The sequence below is a fragment of the Manis javanica genome, chromosome 1, assembly GCF_040802235.1.
Source record: "Manis javanica isolate MJ-LG chromosome 1, MJ_LKY, whole genome shotgun sequence".
Taxonomy (NCBI): Eukaryota; Metazoa; Chordata; class Mammalia; order Pholidota; family Manidae; genus Manis; species Manis javanica.
In genome coordinates, this window is record NC_133156.1 from 230,389,187 (window position 1) to 230,411,417 (window position 22,231).

Genomic DNA, 22,231 nt, shown 5'->3' on the forward strand with positions numbered 1-22,231 from the left:
GAAAAAAGGAAACTAACATTTGCTGAGCACCCACTGTGCATTTACCTCTGAGCCGGGTCTAATCTTTTCAGTAGCTGCAAGACTAGCTAGTACACGTTCAGAGAAAGCTGCGGTGCTTGTTTGGCAGCTCATAAATAATAAAACCAGCATTTAGACAAGGTCTTTCTATTTCAGTGCATGATTACAGACCTGCTTCACGTGTGCACATTTTTTTATTATTTAATATTTAAATATACTTTTCATTTATCTGCTTCACATCTCTTGTGGGGATACAGGAAAGATCAATTTCTACTCACAAATTTGCATTAACACAGTTAGTGGCTACAAAACATCTTTTCGGAAGGGAGATTGTATCAGATGAGTGGTTTCATTGCTTGAGCAAATTAATACATCTCCTGTGACTGGTATGTATTTGCATAGGTTCTCCAGAGAAACAAAACCAATAAGAGATAGACACATATATCCAAGAAGTTCACGATCGCCAGTCTGCAAGCTGGAGACCCAGCAGAGCCAATGGTGTAGTTCTAGTCCAAGTCCAAAAGCCTGAGACCAGGAGAGCTGATGGTTTGAGTCAGAAGGCAGGAGAAGATTGATGTGCCAGCTCAAAGACAGTCGAGAGGAGAGAGGGATTTCTTCCGTAGTCTGCCTTTTGTTACTGATTTACCTGTTAGTCTCATCTAGAGACATCCTCAAAGACACACCAAGAATAATGTTTAACTACATTCTGAGGCATCTAATGGCCCAGCAAGTTGACACACAATACTAACCACCACAGAGGTGGTAAAATTATAAATACATTTAAGGAAAACAGCAAGTTACAATGAAGAGGCTTCAACACTAGGCATGCCTTCTTTGGTCTTGCAGGGAGGGCCAAGCTCACTTGCCAGACAGGGCATAGAGCCCTCTCCCCAGTTGCATGAGTCAGCTTTTCTAGGTTCCTAAGACTCTGCTTTTAGCCAGTTTAAACTCTCCCCCTTTTCAGGGCAACAGTCAAGCTCCACTTGTTAGGTTCACCAAATAGGCAGGATTCTTTGAGATCATCTGGACTAAGGATTTTCAAAATGTCCTCTGTCATGGCCACATGGAAAATGGTATTTGTACAGTACGGAGAGGAAATGGATGAAGCTGCTTGTGGCCACAGGGGAGTGGCCTGGGGAGCTCTGGCCACCCTGACCCTACCAACTGTCCCCCTAGATGAAAGGCATAAGTCAACATATCTTTGCCACATGGCTGGAGAAATCTGATTTAGACCAAGCCATGTCCTCTACAGATGGGAATACTGACATCCAGAGAGGGGAAGTCAAGAGCTGCCTGCTTTCTGCTTGCGACCCTCCTGCATTCTTCTAGTTGTACTGCATGGTTTGTCTTCTGCATTTTAGTCACTCCAGACTTCTGAATTATTCATCGATCATTTGTCACAGATTGTTAGAGACAGCTGGCTTGATATGTGCCTGTGCATGGGTATACACACAGGGCCTCTCCCCAACCAGGTGACAGGTCCTCTAGGGACAAGGGCTTGGTCATGTTCTCTTTCTTTTCTTAGACCCTCCAGATTACAAAGCATAGTGGCTTGGACTTTTCTATGTATTAAAGTATAAATGAATAATCATCCATTCTCATCCTTTAAAATAAACTGTTTCATCCTCCTATGTCAAGCATCCCTTTCCTCCAGAACGTGTTCCCTGGATGTGCCTGGCTGTAAATAATGTCTGCTTTGTTTGACCCTCCGGAGCATTCTCTTTGTGACATCTTAGAGCTTCTCCTACTTTCTACCTTACATTAGAGCTATAGTAGAATGTATCCCATCTCTCATTTCAATCATACAGTCACTATGAAAGCAGAACTATGTGTGGTTCACATAACAGAGTGGCATTTACTTCACAGGCATTAAGTTCAGATTCAGTGTCCTTGGGGGGCCTCTACACCTAGGATGCTGCACTAGGTCTGTTGTTACAGCTCATTTCAGCAGGCATGTCAGGCAGGCGTGGCACAGTAACTCCATTTTATATGAGGACCTGAGGCCCCAAAGAGGAGAGGTACTATTCAGATTGTTTTAGTGGAAGCCAAGATCTCTGGCTCCAAATCTCACACCTTTTGCCTCAGCCCAGAATACACTCTTGCTTACCTTAACAAATGGTTGTTAAAGAAATACACTAGCCAAGAAGAGATGAGTTATTTAAATTTACAGGCTAATAAATGCTGGACACAAGTCATGTGTGATTTTTGTTAGTGATCATAAAGGTCCCTTCGTATTAGAAAAATGAAAAGAATGTTGGTTCTCGTGGATGTATCTGCTCCCTGCCAGTTGCCCCCAGAATGCCTGCAGGGTCCACTGAAACATGACTTAGATGAAAGAATGTGGTAACTCTCCCAAGTCTTTTTCCTGTGGTTTCTACCACAATGGAAATGGTATTTTTACTTTTCCATTTCGATGTTAATCAGTTCCTTAAGTCTTGTGTTTAGGAGGTCAATTCAATCAGCTGCTGACCTCCAGGAGGCTGAGTTGGTTGTGCTGTGTGTATATGTGTGTGTACAGGTGGCAGGGCCATGAGCATCCTGCTTTATTTTTCTGCTCTACTTTCTTCTTATTTCCCATAGCAATAATTGACCCCCTTCCATATTAAAGACCCCCCAAAGATAGAAGCAGGCATGCACAGCGATGCTGGATTCATCTTCCATGTGATTATCGAACTGTGACCTCCCAGGAAGTCATTTCTCCAACCCAGTTAATTCCCAACTGTAATCAGAGCCCAAAAGCCCCTAATCGTGCATCTGAGTTTGGTAATGGCAAGTCTGTCACAAACATCTGCAAAGAGAACATGCTTAGAGGAAGCTTTTGATAGACAACAGTAGTTAAGCCACAACACCCGTTTGACAGATGCATCTTGAATAGCCGGATAAGCTCCAGCTGCCTGGGGATGTGGCCCGGAGTGCTCATAGAAAAGAATGATCGTCTGAGGCTAGAACTGAATGTCTGTCTTCAAAAGGTCTTCCATCCTGGCCCATCCACCGCAGGGACTGATCTTAGAGCAAAGCCATTTTGATTTCAGCTGTAACCTCCCTCTGCGGCAGGGTGGACACTGCAACTGAGTCGAGGGGTTCCAATTTGCCCTACACCAGCTCTCTGTCCTGGATCAAATCACGGCAACAGAGTAGAGAATGCTGAGCACAGGGAGTCAAGAAGAGGGATGTACTTTATTCAGTGCCTTTCACCACTTTCACGCCAACAGGTAGATGAATTTGACTTATAGCCATCAAATCCTTATCAGATGTCCACTGGAAACCAGGCACTGTGCTAGGCTCTGGGGGGTGGGGGTAGTGGGGGATGCACTTTCTGCCTCAAGGACAAGTGAAGTTGTTTCTCAAAATATATTCTTACATCATGGAACTGGTTCTGCAGTAGACGTTCAGAGGCATTCATTCATTGAACAGGTTATTTTAGAACACTTGCTATGTCTAAGACTACTGCAGGGAGCAAGACTGATATGGGGCTGGCCCTGAAAACACTCTGATGGGATGTTGAATGGTGGATGAGTATGGATGGAAGTAGGGGTTTTGCCTTTGTAATATTTTAGGGAAAAAGAAAAAGAAAAACCAGAAAGACATATAGAAAAAATATGTAATGAAAATAAAATTGTAGAGGGAATGTTTATATACAGTTATTTACCAATTTTAGTGTGTGTCATTTCCATTTGGTTGTATGTCTTTTATACAAAAAAGCACAACTCTTCTTTGAAGCCCCTTGATATTTTTCCTGGCTGATCTAGACAACTTGGAAACTGCTCAACTGTTTTTTTTTCAGTGGTTTTATGTAATTCAGGCATGTTTGGGGGACACTGCTGCATCTTAATATGCTGGAGAAGGATATAGTGTCAGGCCCTTGCTTCTTGCATTCCCTGCCTATCAATGCCTTTTAGCTGTCTTTCTCTGTGGCAAAATGCTGTTTATTTGTTAAGCCAGTTCAGAGATCCTCAGTTAAAGTTACACGCAAGCCTTTGACAAATATTTATTGAATGGTCACTTTGTACCATGCATAGTTCTGGGCACTGGAGACATGATACATCAGTGGAAAAATTAAGAAGATATAAAGTAAAATTAATAATAATTAATCAGGTAATAATAGTAAAGGAATATTTATTGCTCTCTAATATATAAGAAGGTCAAAATAGTGATGGAAAAAATGGAACAGAGAAAAGGGGGTACGTTTTGGTCTAAGCTGGATATATTTTAAAGGTAAAGCCAGAAGAATTTCTTGAAGGATTGGATGTGGGGTGTGAAAAAAGACAGCTCAGATAACTCAATGTTTTGCCCTAAAAAATGGGAAGGATGGAAATGTCATTAGCTGGGATGAAAAAGGTTGTGGGTGACGCGAGATGGCGAGGGGAGACAAGGAGGTCAGTGTGGGGCCAGGCTGAGGTTGACTCGGGCATCCATGTGTAGGTTTTGAGTAGGCTGTGGTTATTGCAAGAACTGGAGAGGTCAGGGCTGGAAATATGAATCTGAGATTACTCAGAATATAGATCATGCTTAAATCATGGCTCCAAGTGAGGTCACCAAAGGCATGCATCCTGCTAGAGAAGATAGGGACAATCACTGATTCGTGGGGAATGCCAAAGTTAAGAGTTTTGGAAAACAGAGAAGGAACCAGCCACGAAGACTAAGAAGGAGGAGACATTAACTGGAAGGAAAAAAAAGAAAAATGTGATCACCTAGAATTCAAGTAAGCAAGACTTTCTAGAAGGAATCATGATTCAATTATGTCAGCATTACTGATGGTGTAGTAAAGATGACAGCCGAGAACTGACCATGGGATTTAGCCTCGTCGAGGTCGCTCATGCAGCCCACCTGCAACCCAGCCCGCCCAGCTGGCCTCCTTTGCATGCTGCATGCTCCTTTCATTGTATGCTTCTCCACGGCAGTGCCGTGCCCTGTTTAGATAGCTGGGCCCCCCAAAGTGGCTTTCTATCTGCCACTCTGGAGCCATCCTCACCCATTTGCTTATAAAACGGCTAGAATCTAATATGGTTCAGGAGCTATCTAGGTGGAATGGACATGCTAAGGTCAGTTGGGCACTCTACCCTCAGGTGTCTTATAGTCTAAGGAGAGAAACAACCTGTATAGACTCTTTATAGCAAAAGAAAGGAATTTAGGTATGGCAACATGATGGAAGTGTGGAAGACAGAGGAATTTTCCCTGGGGGTCAAGGTTGAGTCCATGGCAAAAGTGGCCTTTGAATTTAGTCTTGCAGGATGAATAGGATTTAGAATTTTGGGAGTGGAGAAAAGACTCTTTTAGACAGAGGGAAATACAGGAGCAAGGGCCTGCAGGGGGGCAGACGCAAAGATGGCATGGAGCTGGTGGCAGGGCCACGGGAAGGGCGGGAGAAGTAGAAGACAAAGCTAGATTTTTGGCTGGGAAATGATCAAGAAGGCTTTAAGAATTAGAGGCTGGACTTTATTTCTTAGTCAATGGGGAATTCATTAAAGGTCTGTGAGCCATGGAGTGATGCAATCACAGCTGAGTTGCTTCAGGAAGAGTCCTCTGGCTGCGTGTGCAGAACCATCCAAGAGAGAGATAATAAGGGCCTGAATTAGGGCAGCAGCCGTGGGAGGAAGGAGGAAGGGCCATGTGAGACGCTGGAGAAGCAGAATCTGCAGGACGGAGCACTCAGGAGCACAGCGTGCTGGCTTGCACCTGGAGCTCTGGGCCCTCCCTAATAGCCACGTGAGACTTCTGAAGGGCGGTGGCCAAGGTGGTCACTTGTCCATGTCACTTCCACCCCCATCCTCAGCTGAACCCAACTGAATACTCAAGCTTCACCTCATTAATGATACAGAGGTTGCTTATTTTTGGAACTCTGATTAACACAGTTTCTGCATTTCAGAAACAAAGGAACCCTGTGAATTTCAGGGCTCTCTGTCTGCACTTTAAAGAGGTAATTGTAGAGATGTGGCAGGAGCCTGGTGAGGGCCCCTACAGGTCACCTCCATTTCCAGACTCTGATCTGTTTCATCTGATCTGATCAGTTGCATGCAGCAGTTTCAGAAATTGTTGAGCAAAGCCATTCTCAGAGCTGAGAGAGGCAATACGCGGGGCCGCCCCGAAAGGCAGCGCCATAGGAAATGCCAAGTGACCCAGATGGGGCCCAGGCAGCCTGCCTGCTCATTTTCCCTAGAAAACCCAGCCCTGGAAGCATGGCCTTTGTACCAGAAGATGGGACCCCCGCGGCTGCTCTGCGATTCTCTCAGAATCAGCTCTGAGAGATGCTGGGACAAGGCAGGTAATGGCACCCAGGGGGCTCCTCACCGGGTTCGGTGAGGCTGGAACCCCAGGCTGTGGGGGAAGGGCCTGGCCCGCAGCCAGTCCCAGCATCCCAATTCATGTGGCGTAGGGGGAACAGCCTTTGTGGCAAGGCTGGTTTCCTCCCGAATCTGCCCATAAAAGGAGAAAAGTGCTGCTATCTGGTCGGCATTGGGCAGGATTGCTGATGATAAATTTTTTAAAAGTGCGGATTTTTTTTCCCCCTTTTTGCAAGGAAAGATAGTGAGCCAGCGCCTGCTTTCACAGTTTGCAGCCTGTATGTGCTAACAGATGGATTCAGCCTCATCTTTTATCTCATGTTAGAGAAGATAAAATTGATGATATGCTGCCTCTTCAATTTACAAGAGGAAAAAAATAAAAAAGGCTCTTTAAGGGAAGCCCTTATGGTAGAAAAGAGTGGTCCAAAATATCATCTGGCTTTCCTCAAAAGGCGAAGTACAGCAGAGCCATTTAAAAGTGATTTTCTCCCTCCCCCTCCCTGCCTTCTCCAAAATATATGATGTGTGTCAGAAGTAGGCCCAGCTTTAAGGCTATCATGAATTATATATCAAGAGACATCATTACCCAGGAGTCTTGAACAAACACCCCATGGTTTAAATTTTACAGACATTTCTCCCCCCAGGTGACAGCAGTTTCTGTCGCTGCATTTTCCTGAGATGGAGAAAGAAAGTATTTTACAAAACGCATAAGGAGATGTTATGCTAATACAGGTAATTGTGCAGTGGTTGGAAACTGCTCCTCTCTGAAAGCAGCTTTTATCCTCCACCCACTGGCCCTGCTCTCCAGGTACTTAAGGGAGCAGCCTGCTTCGGCTTTGTCTTACCTGATTTCAGGAGAGCTGATTGAGAGCGGAAGCAAATGAACTGAGCGTTTCTGTGCTCAGCCTTTCTGGCAAGGACCTTGCCATTCCACAGGACCATCCAATGTGCTTTACCCACCTATGCATTCTCTAAGATTCAAGAAGGGCTTTGTGAAGATAATTCTTGTACCTGTTTTGTATAGGCTTCTCAACTTGTTCTAATCTTTAATAATAATTGTATTCACTATCTCACTTTACTTTCATAACGCTTTTGGGGTACAGAGCACACATCAGGGTTTGTTGTTTTTTGTTGTTGTTTTTTACTTTTTTGCATTTTAGAGATGAAATCATTAAAAGCCAGAGTGGAGAAGTAACTTGACTAAGGCCAGTGGCACTAGAGTAGTGACAGATGTGTACATTGCCCATATGCATGCATAGGATATAAAATACAGACCTGACAGTATCACCCTGTCACTGCCAAATAATTCAAGGTAACCTTATGATCCAGCTCCCGTTGGAGGGGAGATTCTTTACGAGGCTTTGCCAGCCCTCTGTGGTCTGGCTCAGCCCCTGCGTCATGTTTTGGTCCAGGCTTCCCTCCCTGCTTAACATTTTCTTACCTTCCCGCTGTACCCAACTGCATGTGGTTCCTCTCTCAGGTGCTTTGTCACTCCTGTCCATGTTTATTGCTCTGGGACCTCTGCTCAGGCACTGACCCCCATGAAGCCTTAATCCAACAGAGCCCTACTACGCAGATAGCTTAGGTGCCCACAGCCTAGGCTTCCCACTGCAGCAACTGCCATACTGTATGTGAATTGTAATTTCACTTATTTCTCTTTTCTGGTAGCTCATAAGCTACCAGCAAACACATGTGAGGTGCCGCACTTTGTTCTCAGAATCTTCATCCCTGGAGTGGAAGAAATACAGGGAGCTAGTAACTCAGCTGCAGGGAGTGGGGAGGCCTGGTGGGATTCTGCCTCCCTACTGACTATCCCTGGGTTCACCCCAAAGACTCAACCCACCTGCTAGGGTTTGAAGACCATCCTGGGTGCCGTTCAGGTGTGCAATTGCATTCAGACCCCAAGATGAGCTCACCACCACCTCCCCACTCATCACTTCCACTGACTCAGCCCCTCCGTACTATCCAGCTGACACTTTTAAGAATGTCACCAGAGCTTGTGGCATCCGACCTAGTACCAAGTTAGCACAGCCACTAGGGAAGAAGCAGTTGGTTAGGGTAGAAGGAATACAGGATCCAAAATCCAACAGACCTGCATGAGAATCCCAGTCTGCCCTTAGAAGTTGAGAGTTGAGAGACTTGAACAAAAACATTTTCTGGGCCCTCAGAAATCTGCATTCCACTGTCAGTACGAAACTCCTTAGCAGGCCTGGAGCAGTCAGCCTCCTCTCTTGGGCCCCAGGCCCCTCATCCATAAGGTTAAAAAAGTTGCTCAGGTGGCTTCTAGCTCTGGCATTTAATTTATGGTTGAGTGAGTTGTCATTCACAGAACAGGAAGGGCACAATTACCCTCTTTATTTTGCTCACACTTCGGGTGCCTGAGAAATCACGGGTCCTGCCACATATAGAATTAGCTCGGAACCCTTGGGTTTTTAATTAAAGAGCTTTGTGAGTCAGGTGGTTTATGGTCAGATCATATCTTCGGGAAGACACGGAGGGAGGTCCTCTGCCCAGTCATCTACTCCTGAAAATCAGCTGTCTCTCCCAGGGCAAGGACAGGGAACCCGGAGTCTTGCAGGGGGACTTCCAGGAAAGGCTTGTGGTTAGCTTCCTCCCACAGCCTCACGAACTCCAGGCCCCAGAGGCTCAGGGACTGTCGGTATGTTGCATGCCATCTTTTTTTCCCTGTGAGCCTCTGAGCTGGGCCAGCATAGTCTGGTTTGGTTACAGCTGCCCTCGGTTGCCACATGCCTAGAGTGTGTCTTACCCAACGCTCTTTCCACTTTGGGTGGTTTATGATAAATGCGTTTTCAATCCCAAGTGGTACAAGGGATAAAAGGATTGTCTCAAAAAAGTGGTGTCTGAATGTGTCGGAAGCATGACTGCCTGCTGTGTGTTTTTTACAACTGCAACCCCAGAGGAGAGTTTGAAAACCTCACCTTTCAAGATGTTTCAGCTCCTATTAGAAAGTGACTTAAATAAAATCTCTCTTCTGACCACTGCTGCTGTGATTGTCAGGCTAGCTATTATTTGTCTAACCCCAGTCTCCAGGGCCGTCACTTTACACCATTGCTTCCCAGTGGAGGTGAAATTGCGCTTGTCAGTCTTCCACCTGGTGTCACTGTTTGTGAGGGGTGGGGGGGTGCGATGCGGAGAGTGCACACCCTGGGAGGACACATTCTGATTTCAGCTAGACCTGTCTGCTTTCTCCACAAACCATTCTTGAGTACCTGCTGTGCGCCCACACCATGTTAAGGCAAGAACCCTATCTTAGGCCCGTATTGTCCCCCTGCAACATGCATCACGATGTTCTGCACCCATAGGCTTTCCAGGGTTCCTGTAAACTGACCCGAGTTCCCTTTCTTTTCCCCTGGATGCAGATGTGTTAAAGGACTTTGAATGGGCCACCGTGTTTGAATATCCATATACCTGGGTTTCTCAGCTTCAACACTACTGACATTTTGGGCAAGCTGATCCTTGTTGTAGGGGTCTCTCCTGTGCATTGTAGGATATTAGTAGCATCCCTGGCCACCTGCACTAGATGCCAGTTGTGGCAACCAAAATTGTGTGTAGGTAGATATTACCAAATATGTCCCCATAACTCTACATTTACCAAAATGCCCTTATGAGCAATGTCTTAGTTTATGTAGTTATACATAAGGAAAGCAAAGATTTTTCTCGCTTCTTATGGTTAAAGTAATTGAAGACCAAGAAGGAAGAAATTTGTCCATCAAATGATCAACTGGGGGAAGAGCTACAACTGTAATTTAAATTTCCCAGCTTCCCAACCCAGGGTCCCTCTTATGGATCCAATTAGTGCTGTGCTGGTAAATGTTTAATAACAGATTCTCTGGGAAAAACAACACCATGGACAAACCTGCTTAGGAGTGTTAGTTAATTTCATGATATAAATACTCCTACCATGGCTGGTTTCTACTTTTAAGACCTCACTGAATGTGAATTGAGGGGACACAGGTATAATTGGCTCTGGTGAGCAGCTGCCAGGGGGCTCCAGGATGCTACCAGATCCATGTGTGCTTCTGTTTGATGTTAGACTTGCTCTTTTCTAGACCTTGTTCTCCGCCCTCTCACCCCGTAAATGCACATATTTGTTATTATGAAGTGCAATGGGATAAGCATGAGCCTGGTAAGGGTTTTGGTCATCTCTTTAGAAAAGTATAGAACAAGTTAAAGTGGAATTTTCTTCCTCTTCTGTTCAATGAACATTTTGTTTCACAATCTTTCCATATGAAGATCTGTAGGAGCAATAGGAAAGCTCTGGTGTTGGAGCAGAAACCTTAGGGCATTCATCAATAAGATCTCCTGGACAGGAACTGAAGTCTGTTCTCAGAATCAGACATGCCGAGCATGGGGTGCTTAGAGATATAAGGTAGTGATGGTCACCAGACTGTGGGACATACCATTCTGGAGGGCTGGAGTAGGCTCTTGGCTGGGGTTTTAGTCCAGATATGAGCTGTGACTTCTGGAAGCCTCAGTTTTCACACCTGTGAAAGGAGAACAATCCTATGTCTGAGCTTCAGATGCCTGCTTCCCATGGTTACGTGATGGATTGGCTGGTTGTCATGATATTGTAAAGTCGCTGAGCCTAAGGGCTTACCCAATCTTGGCTCTTTCACCATGGCCATGGTATGGTGTCATATGTTCCTAACCATCTTCCCTGGCCCAGCACCAGATCTGGAGGAGCTCAGACTGTGGAAAGAGCCCTCTGCTAGTTATCAGAAGATCTGGGTTCTCATCCACCTTTGGTACCCCCTTATTGCATAACCTTGGGGAGTGGTTTGATGTGACTAGAATAAGGGTAGCTCTGGGGGAGGGGAAGCACATGATGTGTCATTTGGATTTTATCTTGAAGGTGGTAAGTGCTTGAAGGGTTTTAAGCAGAGCAGACACATCATCAGATGTGTGCTTCAGAAAATTCTTCCTGCAGGTCACAGGGCCAGCATCTAGGCAGGATGAAACCAGTTAGGAAGTTGTTCCAACAGTCTAGTCCAGAAGTGATGAGGGAACCCATGGGAGCTCAATGCTGAGTACAGATGGCAGGTGCTGTGAGAGTTCAGAGAAGGGTGGGATCAGTGTGGACTGGGCTATCAGGAGAAGATCAGAGCAGACTGCATGGAAGAGGTGAGGCTGCTGCTGACTTTGAAGGATGGTAGGAAGGATGGAGGTATAAGTCTAGGCTGCAGAACAGGATAAGAAAATGTGGTGCTGCAGTAAATCTCATATGGACTTACACTGAGTTTATAGGAAAGAGGGTTCTTAATTAGTATGGACCCATTTATGAAGGGACTTGAGTGCTAGGCTTCAGAATATGGATTTTGTTGGAAGGTGGTGGTTTTCACAGGAGAAGTACATAGTTTCTGTGGGGATATTATCCCAGGTACTCCCCTGTCCACCGTTTCACTTCCCTTCTTCCCATGGCAAGGTGTAGGGTGCTGGGACCCAGATGAGGGGTGTGCATTCACCTCCTGCCACCTGGTGCTGTTGGGGAAGGCACATCCCTTTGAGTCTTGAGGATGAATGTGGATCTGAATGTTGATCATCTGAGTCCTGATTTGCCCCACAGCAGGGGGCCTAGGAACAGGAGCAGCTGTACTATTGTCTGGGCACCGTGGGCCATGTGTGTGTGCCCTGGCCAGGGTGACCACTGTCAGCACTGTAGATAAGCCGGCTCCCAGCCGTCACGGGTACATCCTCAGTCATCCATCTCTGCGTTGACTCTGACTCTCTTTCCTAACTGAGAATAATGGAAGGTCCCCGTTTTCCCCCATGCCTGTTTTGTGAAAGTGTGTCTGGATCTGTCCACAAAGGGGAAGGGTGGCTGGCCTTGTAGCATCCAGGTGAAATGACATTTGTACTTTCTGTGAAGGTTTTCTTAGAAAGTGGAATTTGCTGGGAAATAGCAAGAGCTAAATAAAATTACTTCTGAGGCTAAGAGGAGTAAAGCAACTCACCCAAGGTTGCACAGCCAGGAATTGGCTGGGTAAGGACTAGAAAGCAGGCACCTCTGGACTTCAGCAGTTCCTGTTGGAAAGCCTTCATTTTCATGGTGTTTTTAGAGTAGCTTGCCTTGTAAGAAAATTACTTTCTCCTGTAAGATGGCAGTCTGTATCGTAGGTTAAACTGTTCCAGAAACACTCCACTGAAGGACTGTCCTAGACATCAAGAGTCCCAACTTCCAGGGATAGCTTCATTGTACAGATGGCTGTGAGTGACTTGCCCAATGAGATTTAGGGTCAAAGCAGAAACTAGAGCCCAGATCTCTTGCTTGTCAACCCACAGCACAATGCCTTCCACCCAGCCTCACAGTGTGAGTGGGGTCTGCACAGAAGTCCCAACATAAGCAACCTGAAAGGTGCCCTTTGTTGATGGTCCTGTAGGTCAGGGGCTGCTGGGAACTTCACAGGCAGTCTGTGGCACTCAGGTGGTGTTGGCCATGTGGGACCCACACTGCTATGGGGCACATGAGTGCTGCAAGTATTTGCAGGTATGGTGGAGCACACCAGTGTCATCTGAAACGCGGCCACACAGGACTCCAACCAGACCAGCTCTTAGACTGTGCTCACTGCCATCTGGCCAGGGCACCCTAATCTTGGTTTCCCATTTCCTAGGCAGCACCAGCCTTTAGTTTCCATAACTAGTGTTTGTTCCAACTGTCCAGGTCGGCTTTGCTCACTTAGGTAGGCAGTCAGATTTGCTGTAATTCAAACAGGTGCCGATACTGCGCTGGGCTCTTTTCATGTTGGGAAACCCAAACCACCTGGCAACGGAGCTATGCTCCCATTGTACAGCCTGGGCAACCCAGCCTCAAGGAAGTTCCATCCATGACTGTTGGCAGGACCCCAGGCTCTTTCCACAGCCCCCTCCTTCCACTAATACTTGGCATTTGATAGACAGTTTACAGTTGCATCACAGGGAATGCCATGCTTGTGAAATCCTCCGTGGCCTGACAGCAGCCTCCACCTCTTCTCTGGCTGTATCTTCCCACCTCTGTCCTCCCTCTCTGGCTACACTGAGCTGTCCGCTGTCTGCAAGGAAGCCACATTTTGAAGATTCAACCATCAGCACTTGTCATGTGCAGGGCTCTGGGCTCATTATGATAGCCTGTAAAGATAAGTGAGACATGCCACACTCCTCATAAGGGAATGTCCATCCAATGGCAGAGATAAAACATGAACCTAAGCAGCGGTGGTACTTTGAAGAGAGAGCTCGCCTGATTCTCAGAGTAGTCCAGAGAGGCTTGCTGGTGTGTGTCACTCTAAGATCTGCATTTAACGGACTTTGCATCTGGAGGTCAGAGAGGAGAAGCAACTGGCCAAAGACCACACAGCACAGCTGAGGCCACATTGGTTTTCCTTGCTCCCAGTAAAGCCTCTGAGCTGCATCAAGGCCCCCTCCTGGCTTATGTCACCAGCCATGTCGGCACAGCCTCTGCAGTCTGGACTGTTTGTCCTCTTGCTGCCTTCCTGGTGGAGACTAGGTGGGTGTCAGCTGCTCATGCCTCAGGCCTGTTACGTTGAGGCCTTTCCCTCCCAAAAGGTGCCATTCCTGTAGTTGCAGCCCCAGGAAGGGGAGGAGAGAGCATGGAAATGCCCTGTTTGTCTGGGACGTCATTGTTCTGATGCTCAGCTGTCAGGGGAGGATGCTGATCTCATTTGGTTTCTAAATGTCTCCCACTCCCCACCCCAGAGGGGACATGGTATAATCAACGCTGTGAAATGCCCCCTCAGAGCGCAGGCTTCCACGCTGGCAGCTTTGTGCAGGGAGTGAGATGGAACTTCCTTGAAAAGCTGGGTGGGTTTTCTGAAGGTTCTGGGCCATTCCACCAGTGTCTCCCTGCTTCTCACATGGGGCACTTACTTACAACTGGTTAGGTGTGAGCCAGACACTAAACCACAGCCTGGGAAATGGAACAAACCTGAGCTTGGAGTTGAGACCTGGGCTCTTATCCTGGTTCTGCACCACTTGCCTCTGGCAACTGCACTCCTGCCCCATTTTCAGGTCCCCCAGCTGTGAGTGCGGGTGGCCTGCCCATTGCTGTGGAGCTCCATGGTAGGCACCTGCTGTGGGATCGAACTTAATGCTTGCTTCGCTGCCAACTTGCTGTTAATCTTGGGCTGCTCACTCAGCCTCTCTGAGTTGCTCTCCAGGCCCTTCTCTGTGAGATGTGGCTAAACGGGGCACCACCACTTTCAGCAGGAATGATGTGAGGGCTGAGGGGGGTACCATGCGATTTGTGGCACAGCGCCTGGCACATGCTTAGTCCACAGTGAAGAGGAGTGACATCCTTCTGGCCCACCACCATACCCTTTCTGACCTCACAGTCTAGGATGGCCTGAGCCCAGGCCAGTCTGTTCACTGTCTGTCTCTGAGGTGCTCCCAAGTGGGCCTTCCCATCCTGGGTTCCCAGGAGGAGAGCTGCATGCTGAGGTGGAAGGAGCCCGGGTCAGTGGGGAGAACTGTATTCTAATCCTGTATCTTCCCCGTGCTTGCTGGGTGGCATTCACCAGGTCCCTTCCCTTCTTGAGAACTCAGGAATCCCCTGAATAACATGAATAGCAATATTAGAATCAGTAGTCATATTACTAGGAGAGGTTGGTTGAATGATGGCCCCCAGAAAGATAAGTCCGTGCCCTAACCCGCTCACCCTGTGGCTGTGACCCGATTTGGAGAAAGGTCTTACCTATTTACCAAATATCATCACTCGCTGATGTCCCTATGCAAAACCGACAAAAAGCCCTGCTGGCCTCTCCCGGCGTCTCTGAGGTTCCTCTGTCAGGAAATCCCTGGGCTCCAAGTCCTGTGATGCTCCGTGATTAAATAACTGCCAGAAACGGCCTCCAGAGGAGGGACTACGGCTTCTGGCTTTCTTATTAGCATTTCTCTTTACCTGTATTAATGTATGAGCTTGATTCACGACTGATTTCCTGGTTTCAAAAGAACAGCAGATTCTTTCTCCTTTTGGCCAGAGTTACTTAAGAAGGCAGATTCTTCGGGAAAGTTCAAAACAAAAGAGGCTTTAAGTGCTGCCTCCTTCCTGCCCAGGCCAGTGGGGTGAAAGGGGAGACCTGGGACAAAAGGCTACGGCTCCCACCAGCAGGGCAGGTCAGAGCTGCTGCCCATGGAGAATGGCCGGGCCTGTCCCAGCGATGCGCTGCCCGAGGAAGTGCAGTCCTGTGTCCTGCCAGGGGATGGATTTTTGCAGCAGCGTTGGGCAGCACCTGCTCCCCACACTGGTTGCTAGTCCAGCTGCCTGAGGTGCCCTGGGTAGGAGAGTCCCTGAGCACTCATGTTTGGGGCTGGTTGTCAGACAGCTGCACAGTCAGGTTCCGGGGAAGTCCTTTAAAAATATATTGCTAAATATATAGTCACGCCCTTGCTTCTCAAATCATAAGATGACTGCCTTATTATCAAGTTGCATCAGCCTGTTTTATATGTAAGGCCTGGACGCCCAGCAGATTTAGAAGACATTCTGGTGAGCAAAGGAAAGGTGAATGGCTCAAAGGTACCTGCGTGGACTGGAAAGCAGGGGGTCATCAGGAGAGTTCTCTGCCAACTAGGTGTAGAGCTAACCAGCCCGTGGGACTGTGGATTAGATCAGGGTGACCATATGTCCCTGTGCACCTGCTACAGTCCTGGTTTGTGCCTGCTGTCCCAGCAGCATTACTAAGAGACCCCCTCCCACCCTCAGAAGTACCTGGGTTTGGATGATAAATCACATGGTCCCTCTAACTGTCTGTGGCCATGTGCATGCACTTACTAGAGATGTAGTGTGGACCATATGTGTAAGTAAAACCTGTACCTATGTGCTCTGACAGCTCACATGTTGGCTGTGGATTGGCACACACTGTGGGGAAGGCCTGTCACCATTTCACAGCACATGTGTTCAGAGGTGAGATCATGGGCCAAAATATCAAATAGACAGTGGCTCAGATCCTTTCGCACAGCTTACTAGCTCTTTGACCTTTAGGAAATCACTTAGCTTATCTCAACTATAAATTAGGAATGATCATACAGACCTCACAGAGCTGGTGAGGTCCCCAGGTCTTTGTGAGGCTGAAACCAGGCGGCATCCCCAGAGCCTATTTCCTTGGGAGTGTGTCCACTATTCAAGGAGGGGACTTTGGGCAGAGTCTCACCTGCCCGCCTGCCCAGCAGGGCCGTCCGGCCATGACGTGGGAGCTGGGTTCCCCAGACACCATCCCTTCCACCACCTGATGACTCTCCATCTCAGGCCCTCCCTTGGCCCCTCCTGGCCCAACTTACTTCCTCCTCCCAGGAGCAGAGAGGTGCTGAGTAAACACCAAGGCCAGGATGTCCTTTACTGTGCTGGCTGAACAGAGGGCTGCCACCCAAGGGGGGCTTGGGGCCGAATTGCTGGTCCTTTCTGCTCAGCACCCTCAATACCTCCACCTGGAGACATTCCTCCCTTCCTCTGACTTTTGAAAGAAGGTGTCATCTCTTCCTCGTGTCTTTAGTTAATTGCCTGCTTCTTTCCACAATTCCTTTTCTTTACCTGCCTCCCCCTACCCGCCCTTTTTTTCATTCTCGACGTCGCAGCTTTCAGAGGGAGTACCGCATTGTGATCAAGAGCAGGAATTCAAGCCAGACTGCCTGAACTGAACCCTTGGTTTTACAGCAAAAGCAAGCCCCCTTTGGACGAGTGCCTCAGTCACCTCATCTGTGAAAGGCGACAAGAACAGTGCCCGCCTAGCATGTGCTGCGAAGCTTCAGGGGGTTACCAGCTGTATAGTGCTAAACACCACCTGACACACATAGGCAGCCACGTTTGTTATCTACAAACCTGCCTGGTTGAATTTCTTCATGTCGGCCAGGGCCCATGGCGCCATGGGGGAGGCCACCCTGAGGTTCCGTGACTCAGAGTCTAGGCTGTGCTTCTGGTGAGCTGGGACTCTGAGCAAGCAGGCTCCCACCCCGGGCTCAGAGTCCTCGTCTGCATAGCCTGGAAGGTGGACTGGGGCTTCCCAGCTTGGTCCACTTGCCCTCTGTGTGCCCTCTCTTCAGGGGACCCGTTCCCTGCCCTCCCACTTCCAGAGCTGTTCCAAACTGAAAGACATGTGGCTGTTCTAGGCCATTCCTCAGCCCCTCTACTGAACAGTGGAGCAGGGACACAGGCTGTAGGGGAAAGGTCACAGGTCACTACAGTGGAAGTCAGGAGATGCCAGTTCTGTTGTGTGGCCCTGGATAAGTCATTCCATGACTCTGGATAGCTTTTCCATTTTTGAAATGGGGTCATTACCTCTTGCTTTGTATCTCTCTTACAATGACCAAGGAAAACAAGATATTTAAAAACGCTTTGCTGGCTGCCAGGTGCTACAGCATAGACTCCTGTGGTCTTAGGTGGTGTCAGTCTCCTCCATGGAGCAGAGATTTGGCCACAGCTCTGGCTGTCCACAGTGCTGGTGACAGAAGCAGTTGAGTGTTGTGCTGGGAGAGGTCATTTTGGGGGGATCTGAGATGGGGGTTCTGACTGCCTTGCCTGCTTGATCTCTGCTCTCCCTGGTGGACATCTGGCCTAGGGGTGACTCAGACAGGAAACTACCGGCCGTCACTGCCAAACACTTGGGCTCCTCTCAAACATGTGCTATTTTTGTTGCTCTGTGTTTGTTTGGATGGCGGGGAGATAATTTACAGAATTAGGGGCAGATCATTGGCCCATGCCCCTCCCTTGGAAGGCCCCCGCAACCCAGTCTGTGTGATGGACAGAGGCTGGAGAGGGGTCCAAGTCACCCAAACCCTGGTCTGTGACCCAGAGCCAGATCGATGACATCAAAACTCTCCAGAAGCTTTGGGCCCAGTTCTGACGTGGGACTGCGCTGTCTGTAAGCTTCTCCAGATAGGTGCACAACCAGTTTGGGGAACACTGGAATGGATGGGACTGGTATCTGAGAGCTTGTCTATAGGGGGCTCTGCCTTTCCTGTGCCTCTCCTGGTACCAGTCAGGAAACCAGAGACTATGATAGTATCTGCATTAGAGTCTGATTAGGCTATTATGAGGGTTCTCACTCTGTGCAGTTGTTCAACATACCAGTGACTGCACTCCTTAATGTGTATGTTGGAAGCTGGGGAACCTTTGCAAATGTCTGTGAATAAGTAAACAAAATGGATAGGAAGCTTCTGGAAGTACTTTAGCATCCTGGTCTGGACCCTATTAGTTGTGTGGTAAAAGAAAGTGGGATTCTTGCTGGGCCCAGTTGGGTGACTCAAGCCCCAATCATGTACATGAAAAATGTGTTGTCATTCTGAGGGTGTTTGAGGAAGAAGAAATGGGGGTGGGATAGCACCCCTCCCACCAATCACTTCAGCATCTTCTCTCTAGTCTCCGGGTTCCTTTGTGGCACGTCTGGCCTCCCAGGCACAGCCGAGAGGGGAGTGAGGTCGTCTCACACCAGGATCCTCTTTTAGAAATTCATCTCCTTCGCTGTCTACACCCAAGTGCCCGAAGGAATCAGCCCCCGTGTTAAGGTACCCTTTTCCTCATGCTCTGCTCTGTGGTAGAAATTGACAGCACAACCCCAAATCTGGAGGAAACAAGCTTCTCCCTCCTCTGCCACCATGACCTGGTTTCCCAAATGCAGGGCCAGTCCCACAAACGCCGGCTCAAAAATCACTTTCCCGTCAGGCCTAGAGCTCTGCAAAGTTGCTGTGTTTTCTCTACCATTTCCTTCCCTCCCCCCCCTTTACTTCCTGTTTTCTCTTCCTCTTTCTCCACCCCCACCCCATCTCTCCAACCATGTCCCTTGTTGTCTTAGAACAGGAACAAAGCCCCGAGCGTTGATAATCATGATTTCCTGACAGGCTCTCTTATTGCTGGGAGCCAGGGCCAGCCCAGCTTCTAGGGGGCACAGGAGCCCAGCTAGGAACACAGCAGGAAGCCATGCCCTTTCGGGCCCCTGGCTGAAAGAGAATCTAACAAGAATAGTCCTTCTTGTCCTTAGGACAGTTTATAGCTTCCAAAGAACTTTCTCCTGCATTGAGGCTAAGCTGGAAAAATAAGACATCTTAACTCCTAGTGTTTTGGCCTAGTAACTGTAGTCCAGTTTAGATGGGCAAAACATGGATTTGGGAGTTAGAAATGAGTTCGTTTCTGATGCTGTAGCATGTTCTCTTCTAACTCTGTAGATCATTCTAGTTCTCTCAAACTCAGTTCTGTAACCCTTTGGGAAAAAAATGGAATTAATGTTACCACACAGGAAATTTTTTAGGACAGAGTAGGAAAGCATATCTGTATGATGCACATTGTATGTCTGGCAGATATTATTTGCTTCATAAATGTGAGATCCCTTCCTTGGTTTTGGTTCTCTGCACAGAGGAGTGGCTGTTCAAATGTGCAGTAGCCAGAAAAATCACATAATAAATGATACCCAGGGGAGGGGAGTCATGTCTGTTACTGTGTTTTCCTGAAACCCATGGAGAGAGAGAACGACAGAGAGACAGAGACAGAGAGACCTACAAGCTCGGTGCACACCTGCCTGTCACTGGGAAACAAAACCCACTGCTGCTGTGCTGAGGCTCAGGCTAGTCCACAATATTTTTCTAATGGAAACAGGGAGAACCATCCCAACCACATGCCCGAGGTGGACTGTTTTACTCATTTAGCTCCCAGCAGCAAAACTACAAAAACAGCAATCTGGAAAAAGCCACCTCCCGGTTTGAAAATCTGGTAAGAATTTTAAAAAAAGACTTCCCATGCAGGGTCACTGGCCACTTGTTGGAGAAGTCAGCCTGACCATGAGGCGGCTTTTTAAAAAATTCCAAAGGCCAGAGAGGCAGAGACATGTTCTCATCGGGATCCTTCCTCCAAATTGCTAAATCCTTGAGTGACACCTCTTTCTTCTCTGAGCCTCAGTTTCCCCAACTACAGAACACAGACCTGTCAAGGACAAGGCTGCCACACTGATTTCTTCCGGCCCCTGGTGCTCTGTGGTTCTGGGACCCTCTCTGCTCTCCTTAAAAGATGTGTTGTTTCTAGAGAAGGACAGGAAATGGCCTGTCATAGTAACACAACTTGCCTTCCCTTTAGCAGGTTATCACTCACTTAAGGACAGAGGAACCACAGGATTCTAGGGGGCCACAGCCCAGATTGGGGAAGCCAGACTCATTGGCCAGACAGCTGCTCAGCTGGTTCGTCCCATCAGTCTGAATTGGTGAACCTGAATCTCACACGAGGCCTCCAGGTAAGAAACAAGTGACTCTGGTTATAGCAGACAGCACGGTGATAGCCAATATTTGTAGTGCAGGTATGTGTGATATGCATACTTATAGAATACCTGAAAGTAGTGAGGATTGCCATTTCACTGGACATAACAGCTTTGATTAGAAGCCATGCTTCTTAAACCATAAACATGTAAAGAGAAAAAAAATGTAATTAATAACTGACATGCATTTCAGAGTAGTTGTAATTATCTAGTGGTGAAAGGTCCCTGGGATCTGTAACTGCATTCTGAGTGGATCCTGTTGCTACATTGATTGAGTCTTGTGAGAGTTTAGGTATGAACTAGAGAAGCTGAGAACTCCATGCAGGGGGAGAGCAGATTTTAGAGCTGTGGTTTTAGGTTACTTTTTCCTTGCAGAATCCCTGTGAAATTCAACACAGTCTGGGTTTGATTCTGCCCATCCTGGTCATGCAGGTTTAGATGAGCTGGGGGAGAGGAGAAGCCCTTAAGCCAACCCGGGATGGAATTTAGTTCTTATACCAGAGGTCCAGCTGGCATCTCACTTGCTATAACATTTTTAAAGGCAAATTCGGTTCGTGAAGTTATCATCTGACAGCACCTTGGCACCTAAGCTGTAGGTCACCGTGCCCCACGCCTCTTCCCTCACTGCCAACACATTGGTTTTCTCTTGTTACTTTCCTCCTCTGTCACCTCTTCCCCCTCAGTTAGGGGCACTTTTCTTCTTACCTGTAAAGATGAGGTTGCATCCTCTTGAACTTCTTCACTAAACTTGCACCCGACATTTACTGATCTCCCTCCCACATGAATAAAGATCTACTGAGGGGTCAGCACCCTGAACCCTTTATAGTAATGCATGTCCTTCAAGCTGGCCCAGGGCACCCACACCTACAGATCGGGAGTTACAGAGGAGACGCCAAGATGCTGACATGGCCACGCACCTGCCTGCCTGCTCATCTTGTCCTAGTTGCTGGTGTTACCTTCTGCTGTCCTCTGTCCTAAAGCTCTTCTTTTTCATCTAGACATCTTGAATTCCCTTGAAAACTAAAACCAGAAGCATTTCATAAAGCTGAGCACAGGAGAGAAGGTCAGACCTGATAATTTCTGAGACGTTTTCCAGTTCTGAGTTCCAGGATCATTGTCCCCCAGACTTTGTTCCTTATACCAGATTCTCATTTTGGGGGGGAATAGGATCATGTTGAGCTCCCTTCCTTTCTTCCTTTTCTGGTTCCTTCCCATAGAATGGGCGCTGAGCTGTGGCACAATTCAGAGGAAGAAGAGCTTTTGGAATTAGACAGACCCGACTCCAAATCTCAGTTCTGCCCTTTATTAGTTGAGTGATTTTGCCTAGATCATTTTAAATTCCTGAGCTTCTGTTTTCCCATTTGTAAGATGGGAACAGAACACCTTCATTATAGGCTTGTGTGAGGATCAAAGGAGAGAATTTAGATGTATTTGTGGAGTTTCTTGCTGATAGTAGACCTCAAAAAAATGTTAGCTCCTTTCCGTGTCCAACATTAATTAGAGCTACTTAAATATAGCTTGGATTCCCCTCTGGGTGCCATCCAAACCTTGTGCCTAAAATCTGCCCATAGGCTTTGTCTGCAACACCATACATTCCAACAAGCTAAAGATAAGAGCTGTTACCAAGGCCTCTGATTTCAGAGTTCTGCTTAGTGTTCCGCTCGTCTTTGGCCAGATTGTCCTTTCCAACACAGC

At 47.6% G+C, this 22,231-nt stretch overlaps 1 protein-coding gene across 11 annotated transcripts in view; it reads left to right on the top strand.

Moving 5' to 3' along the window:
• Window positions 1-22,231, top strand: part of CYRIA (CYFIP related Rac1 interactor A) — a 97,789-nt gene that overhangs the window by 18,888 nt on the left and 56,670 nt on the right. For 6 of the 11 annotated variants that reach the window (XM_073216320.1, XM_073216300.1, XM_073216329.1 and 3 more), the window contains one exon: window positions 20,362-20,515. The exons of 3 other annotated variants lie outside the window; for them this stretch is intronic. The gene's annotated coding sequence lies outside the window, so the exon portion shown is untranslated. The remainder of the gene's footprint in view (window positions 1-20,361; window positions 20,516-22,231) is intronic. 2 more of the 11 variants (XM_073216303.1, XM_073216309.1) reach the window with 1 other exon arrangement.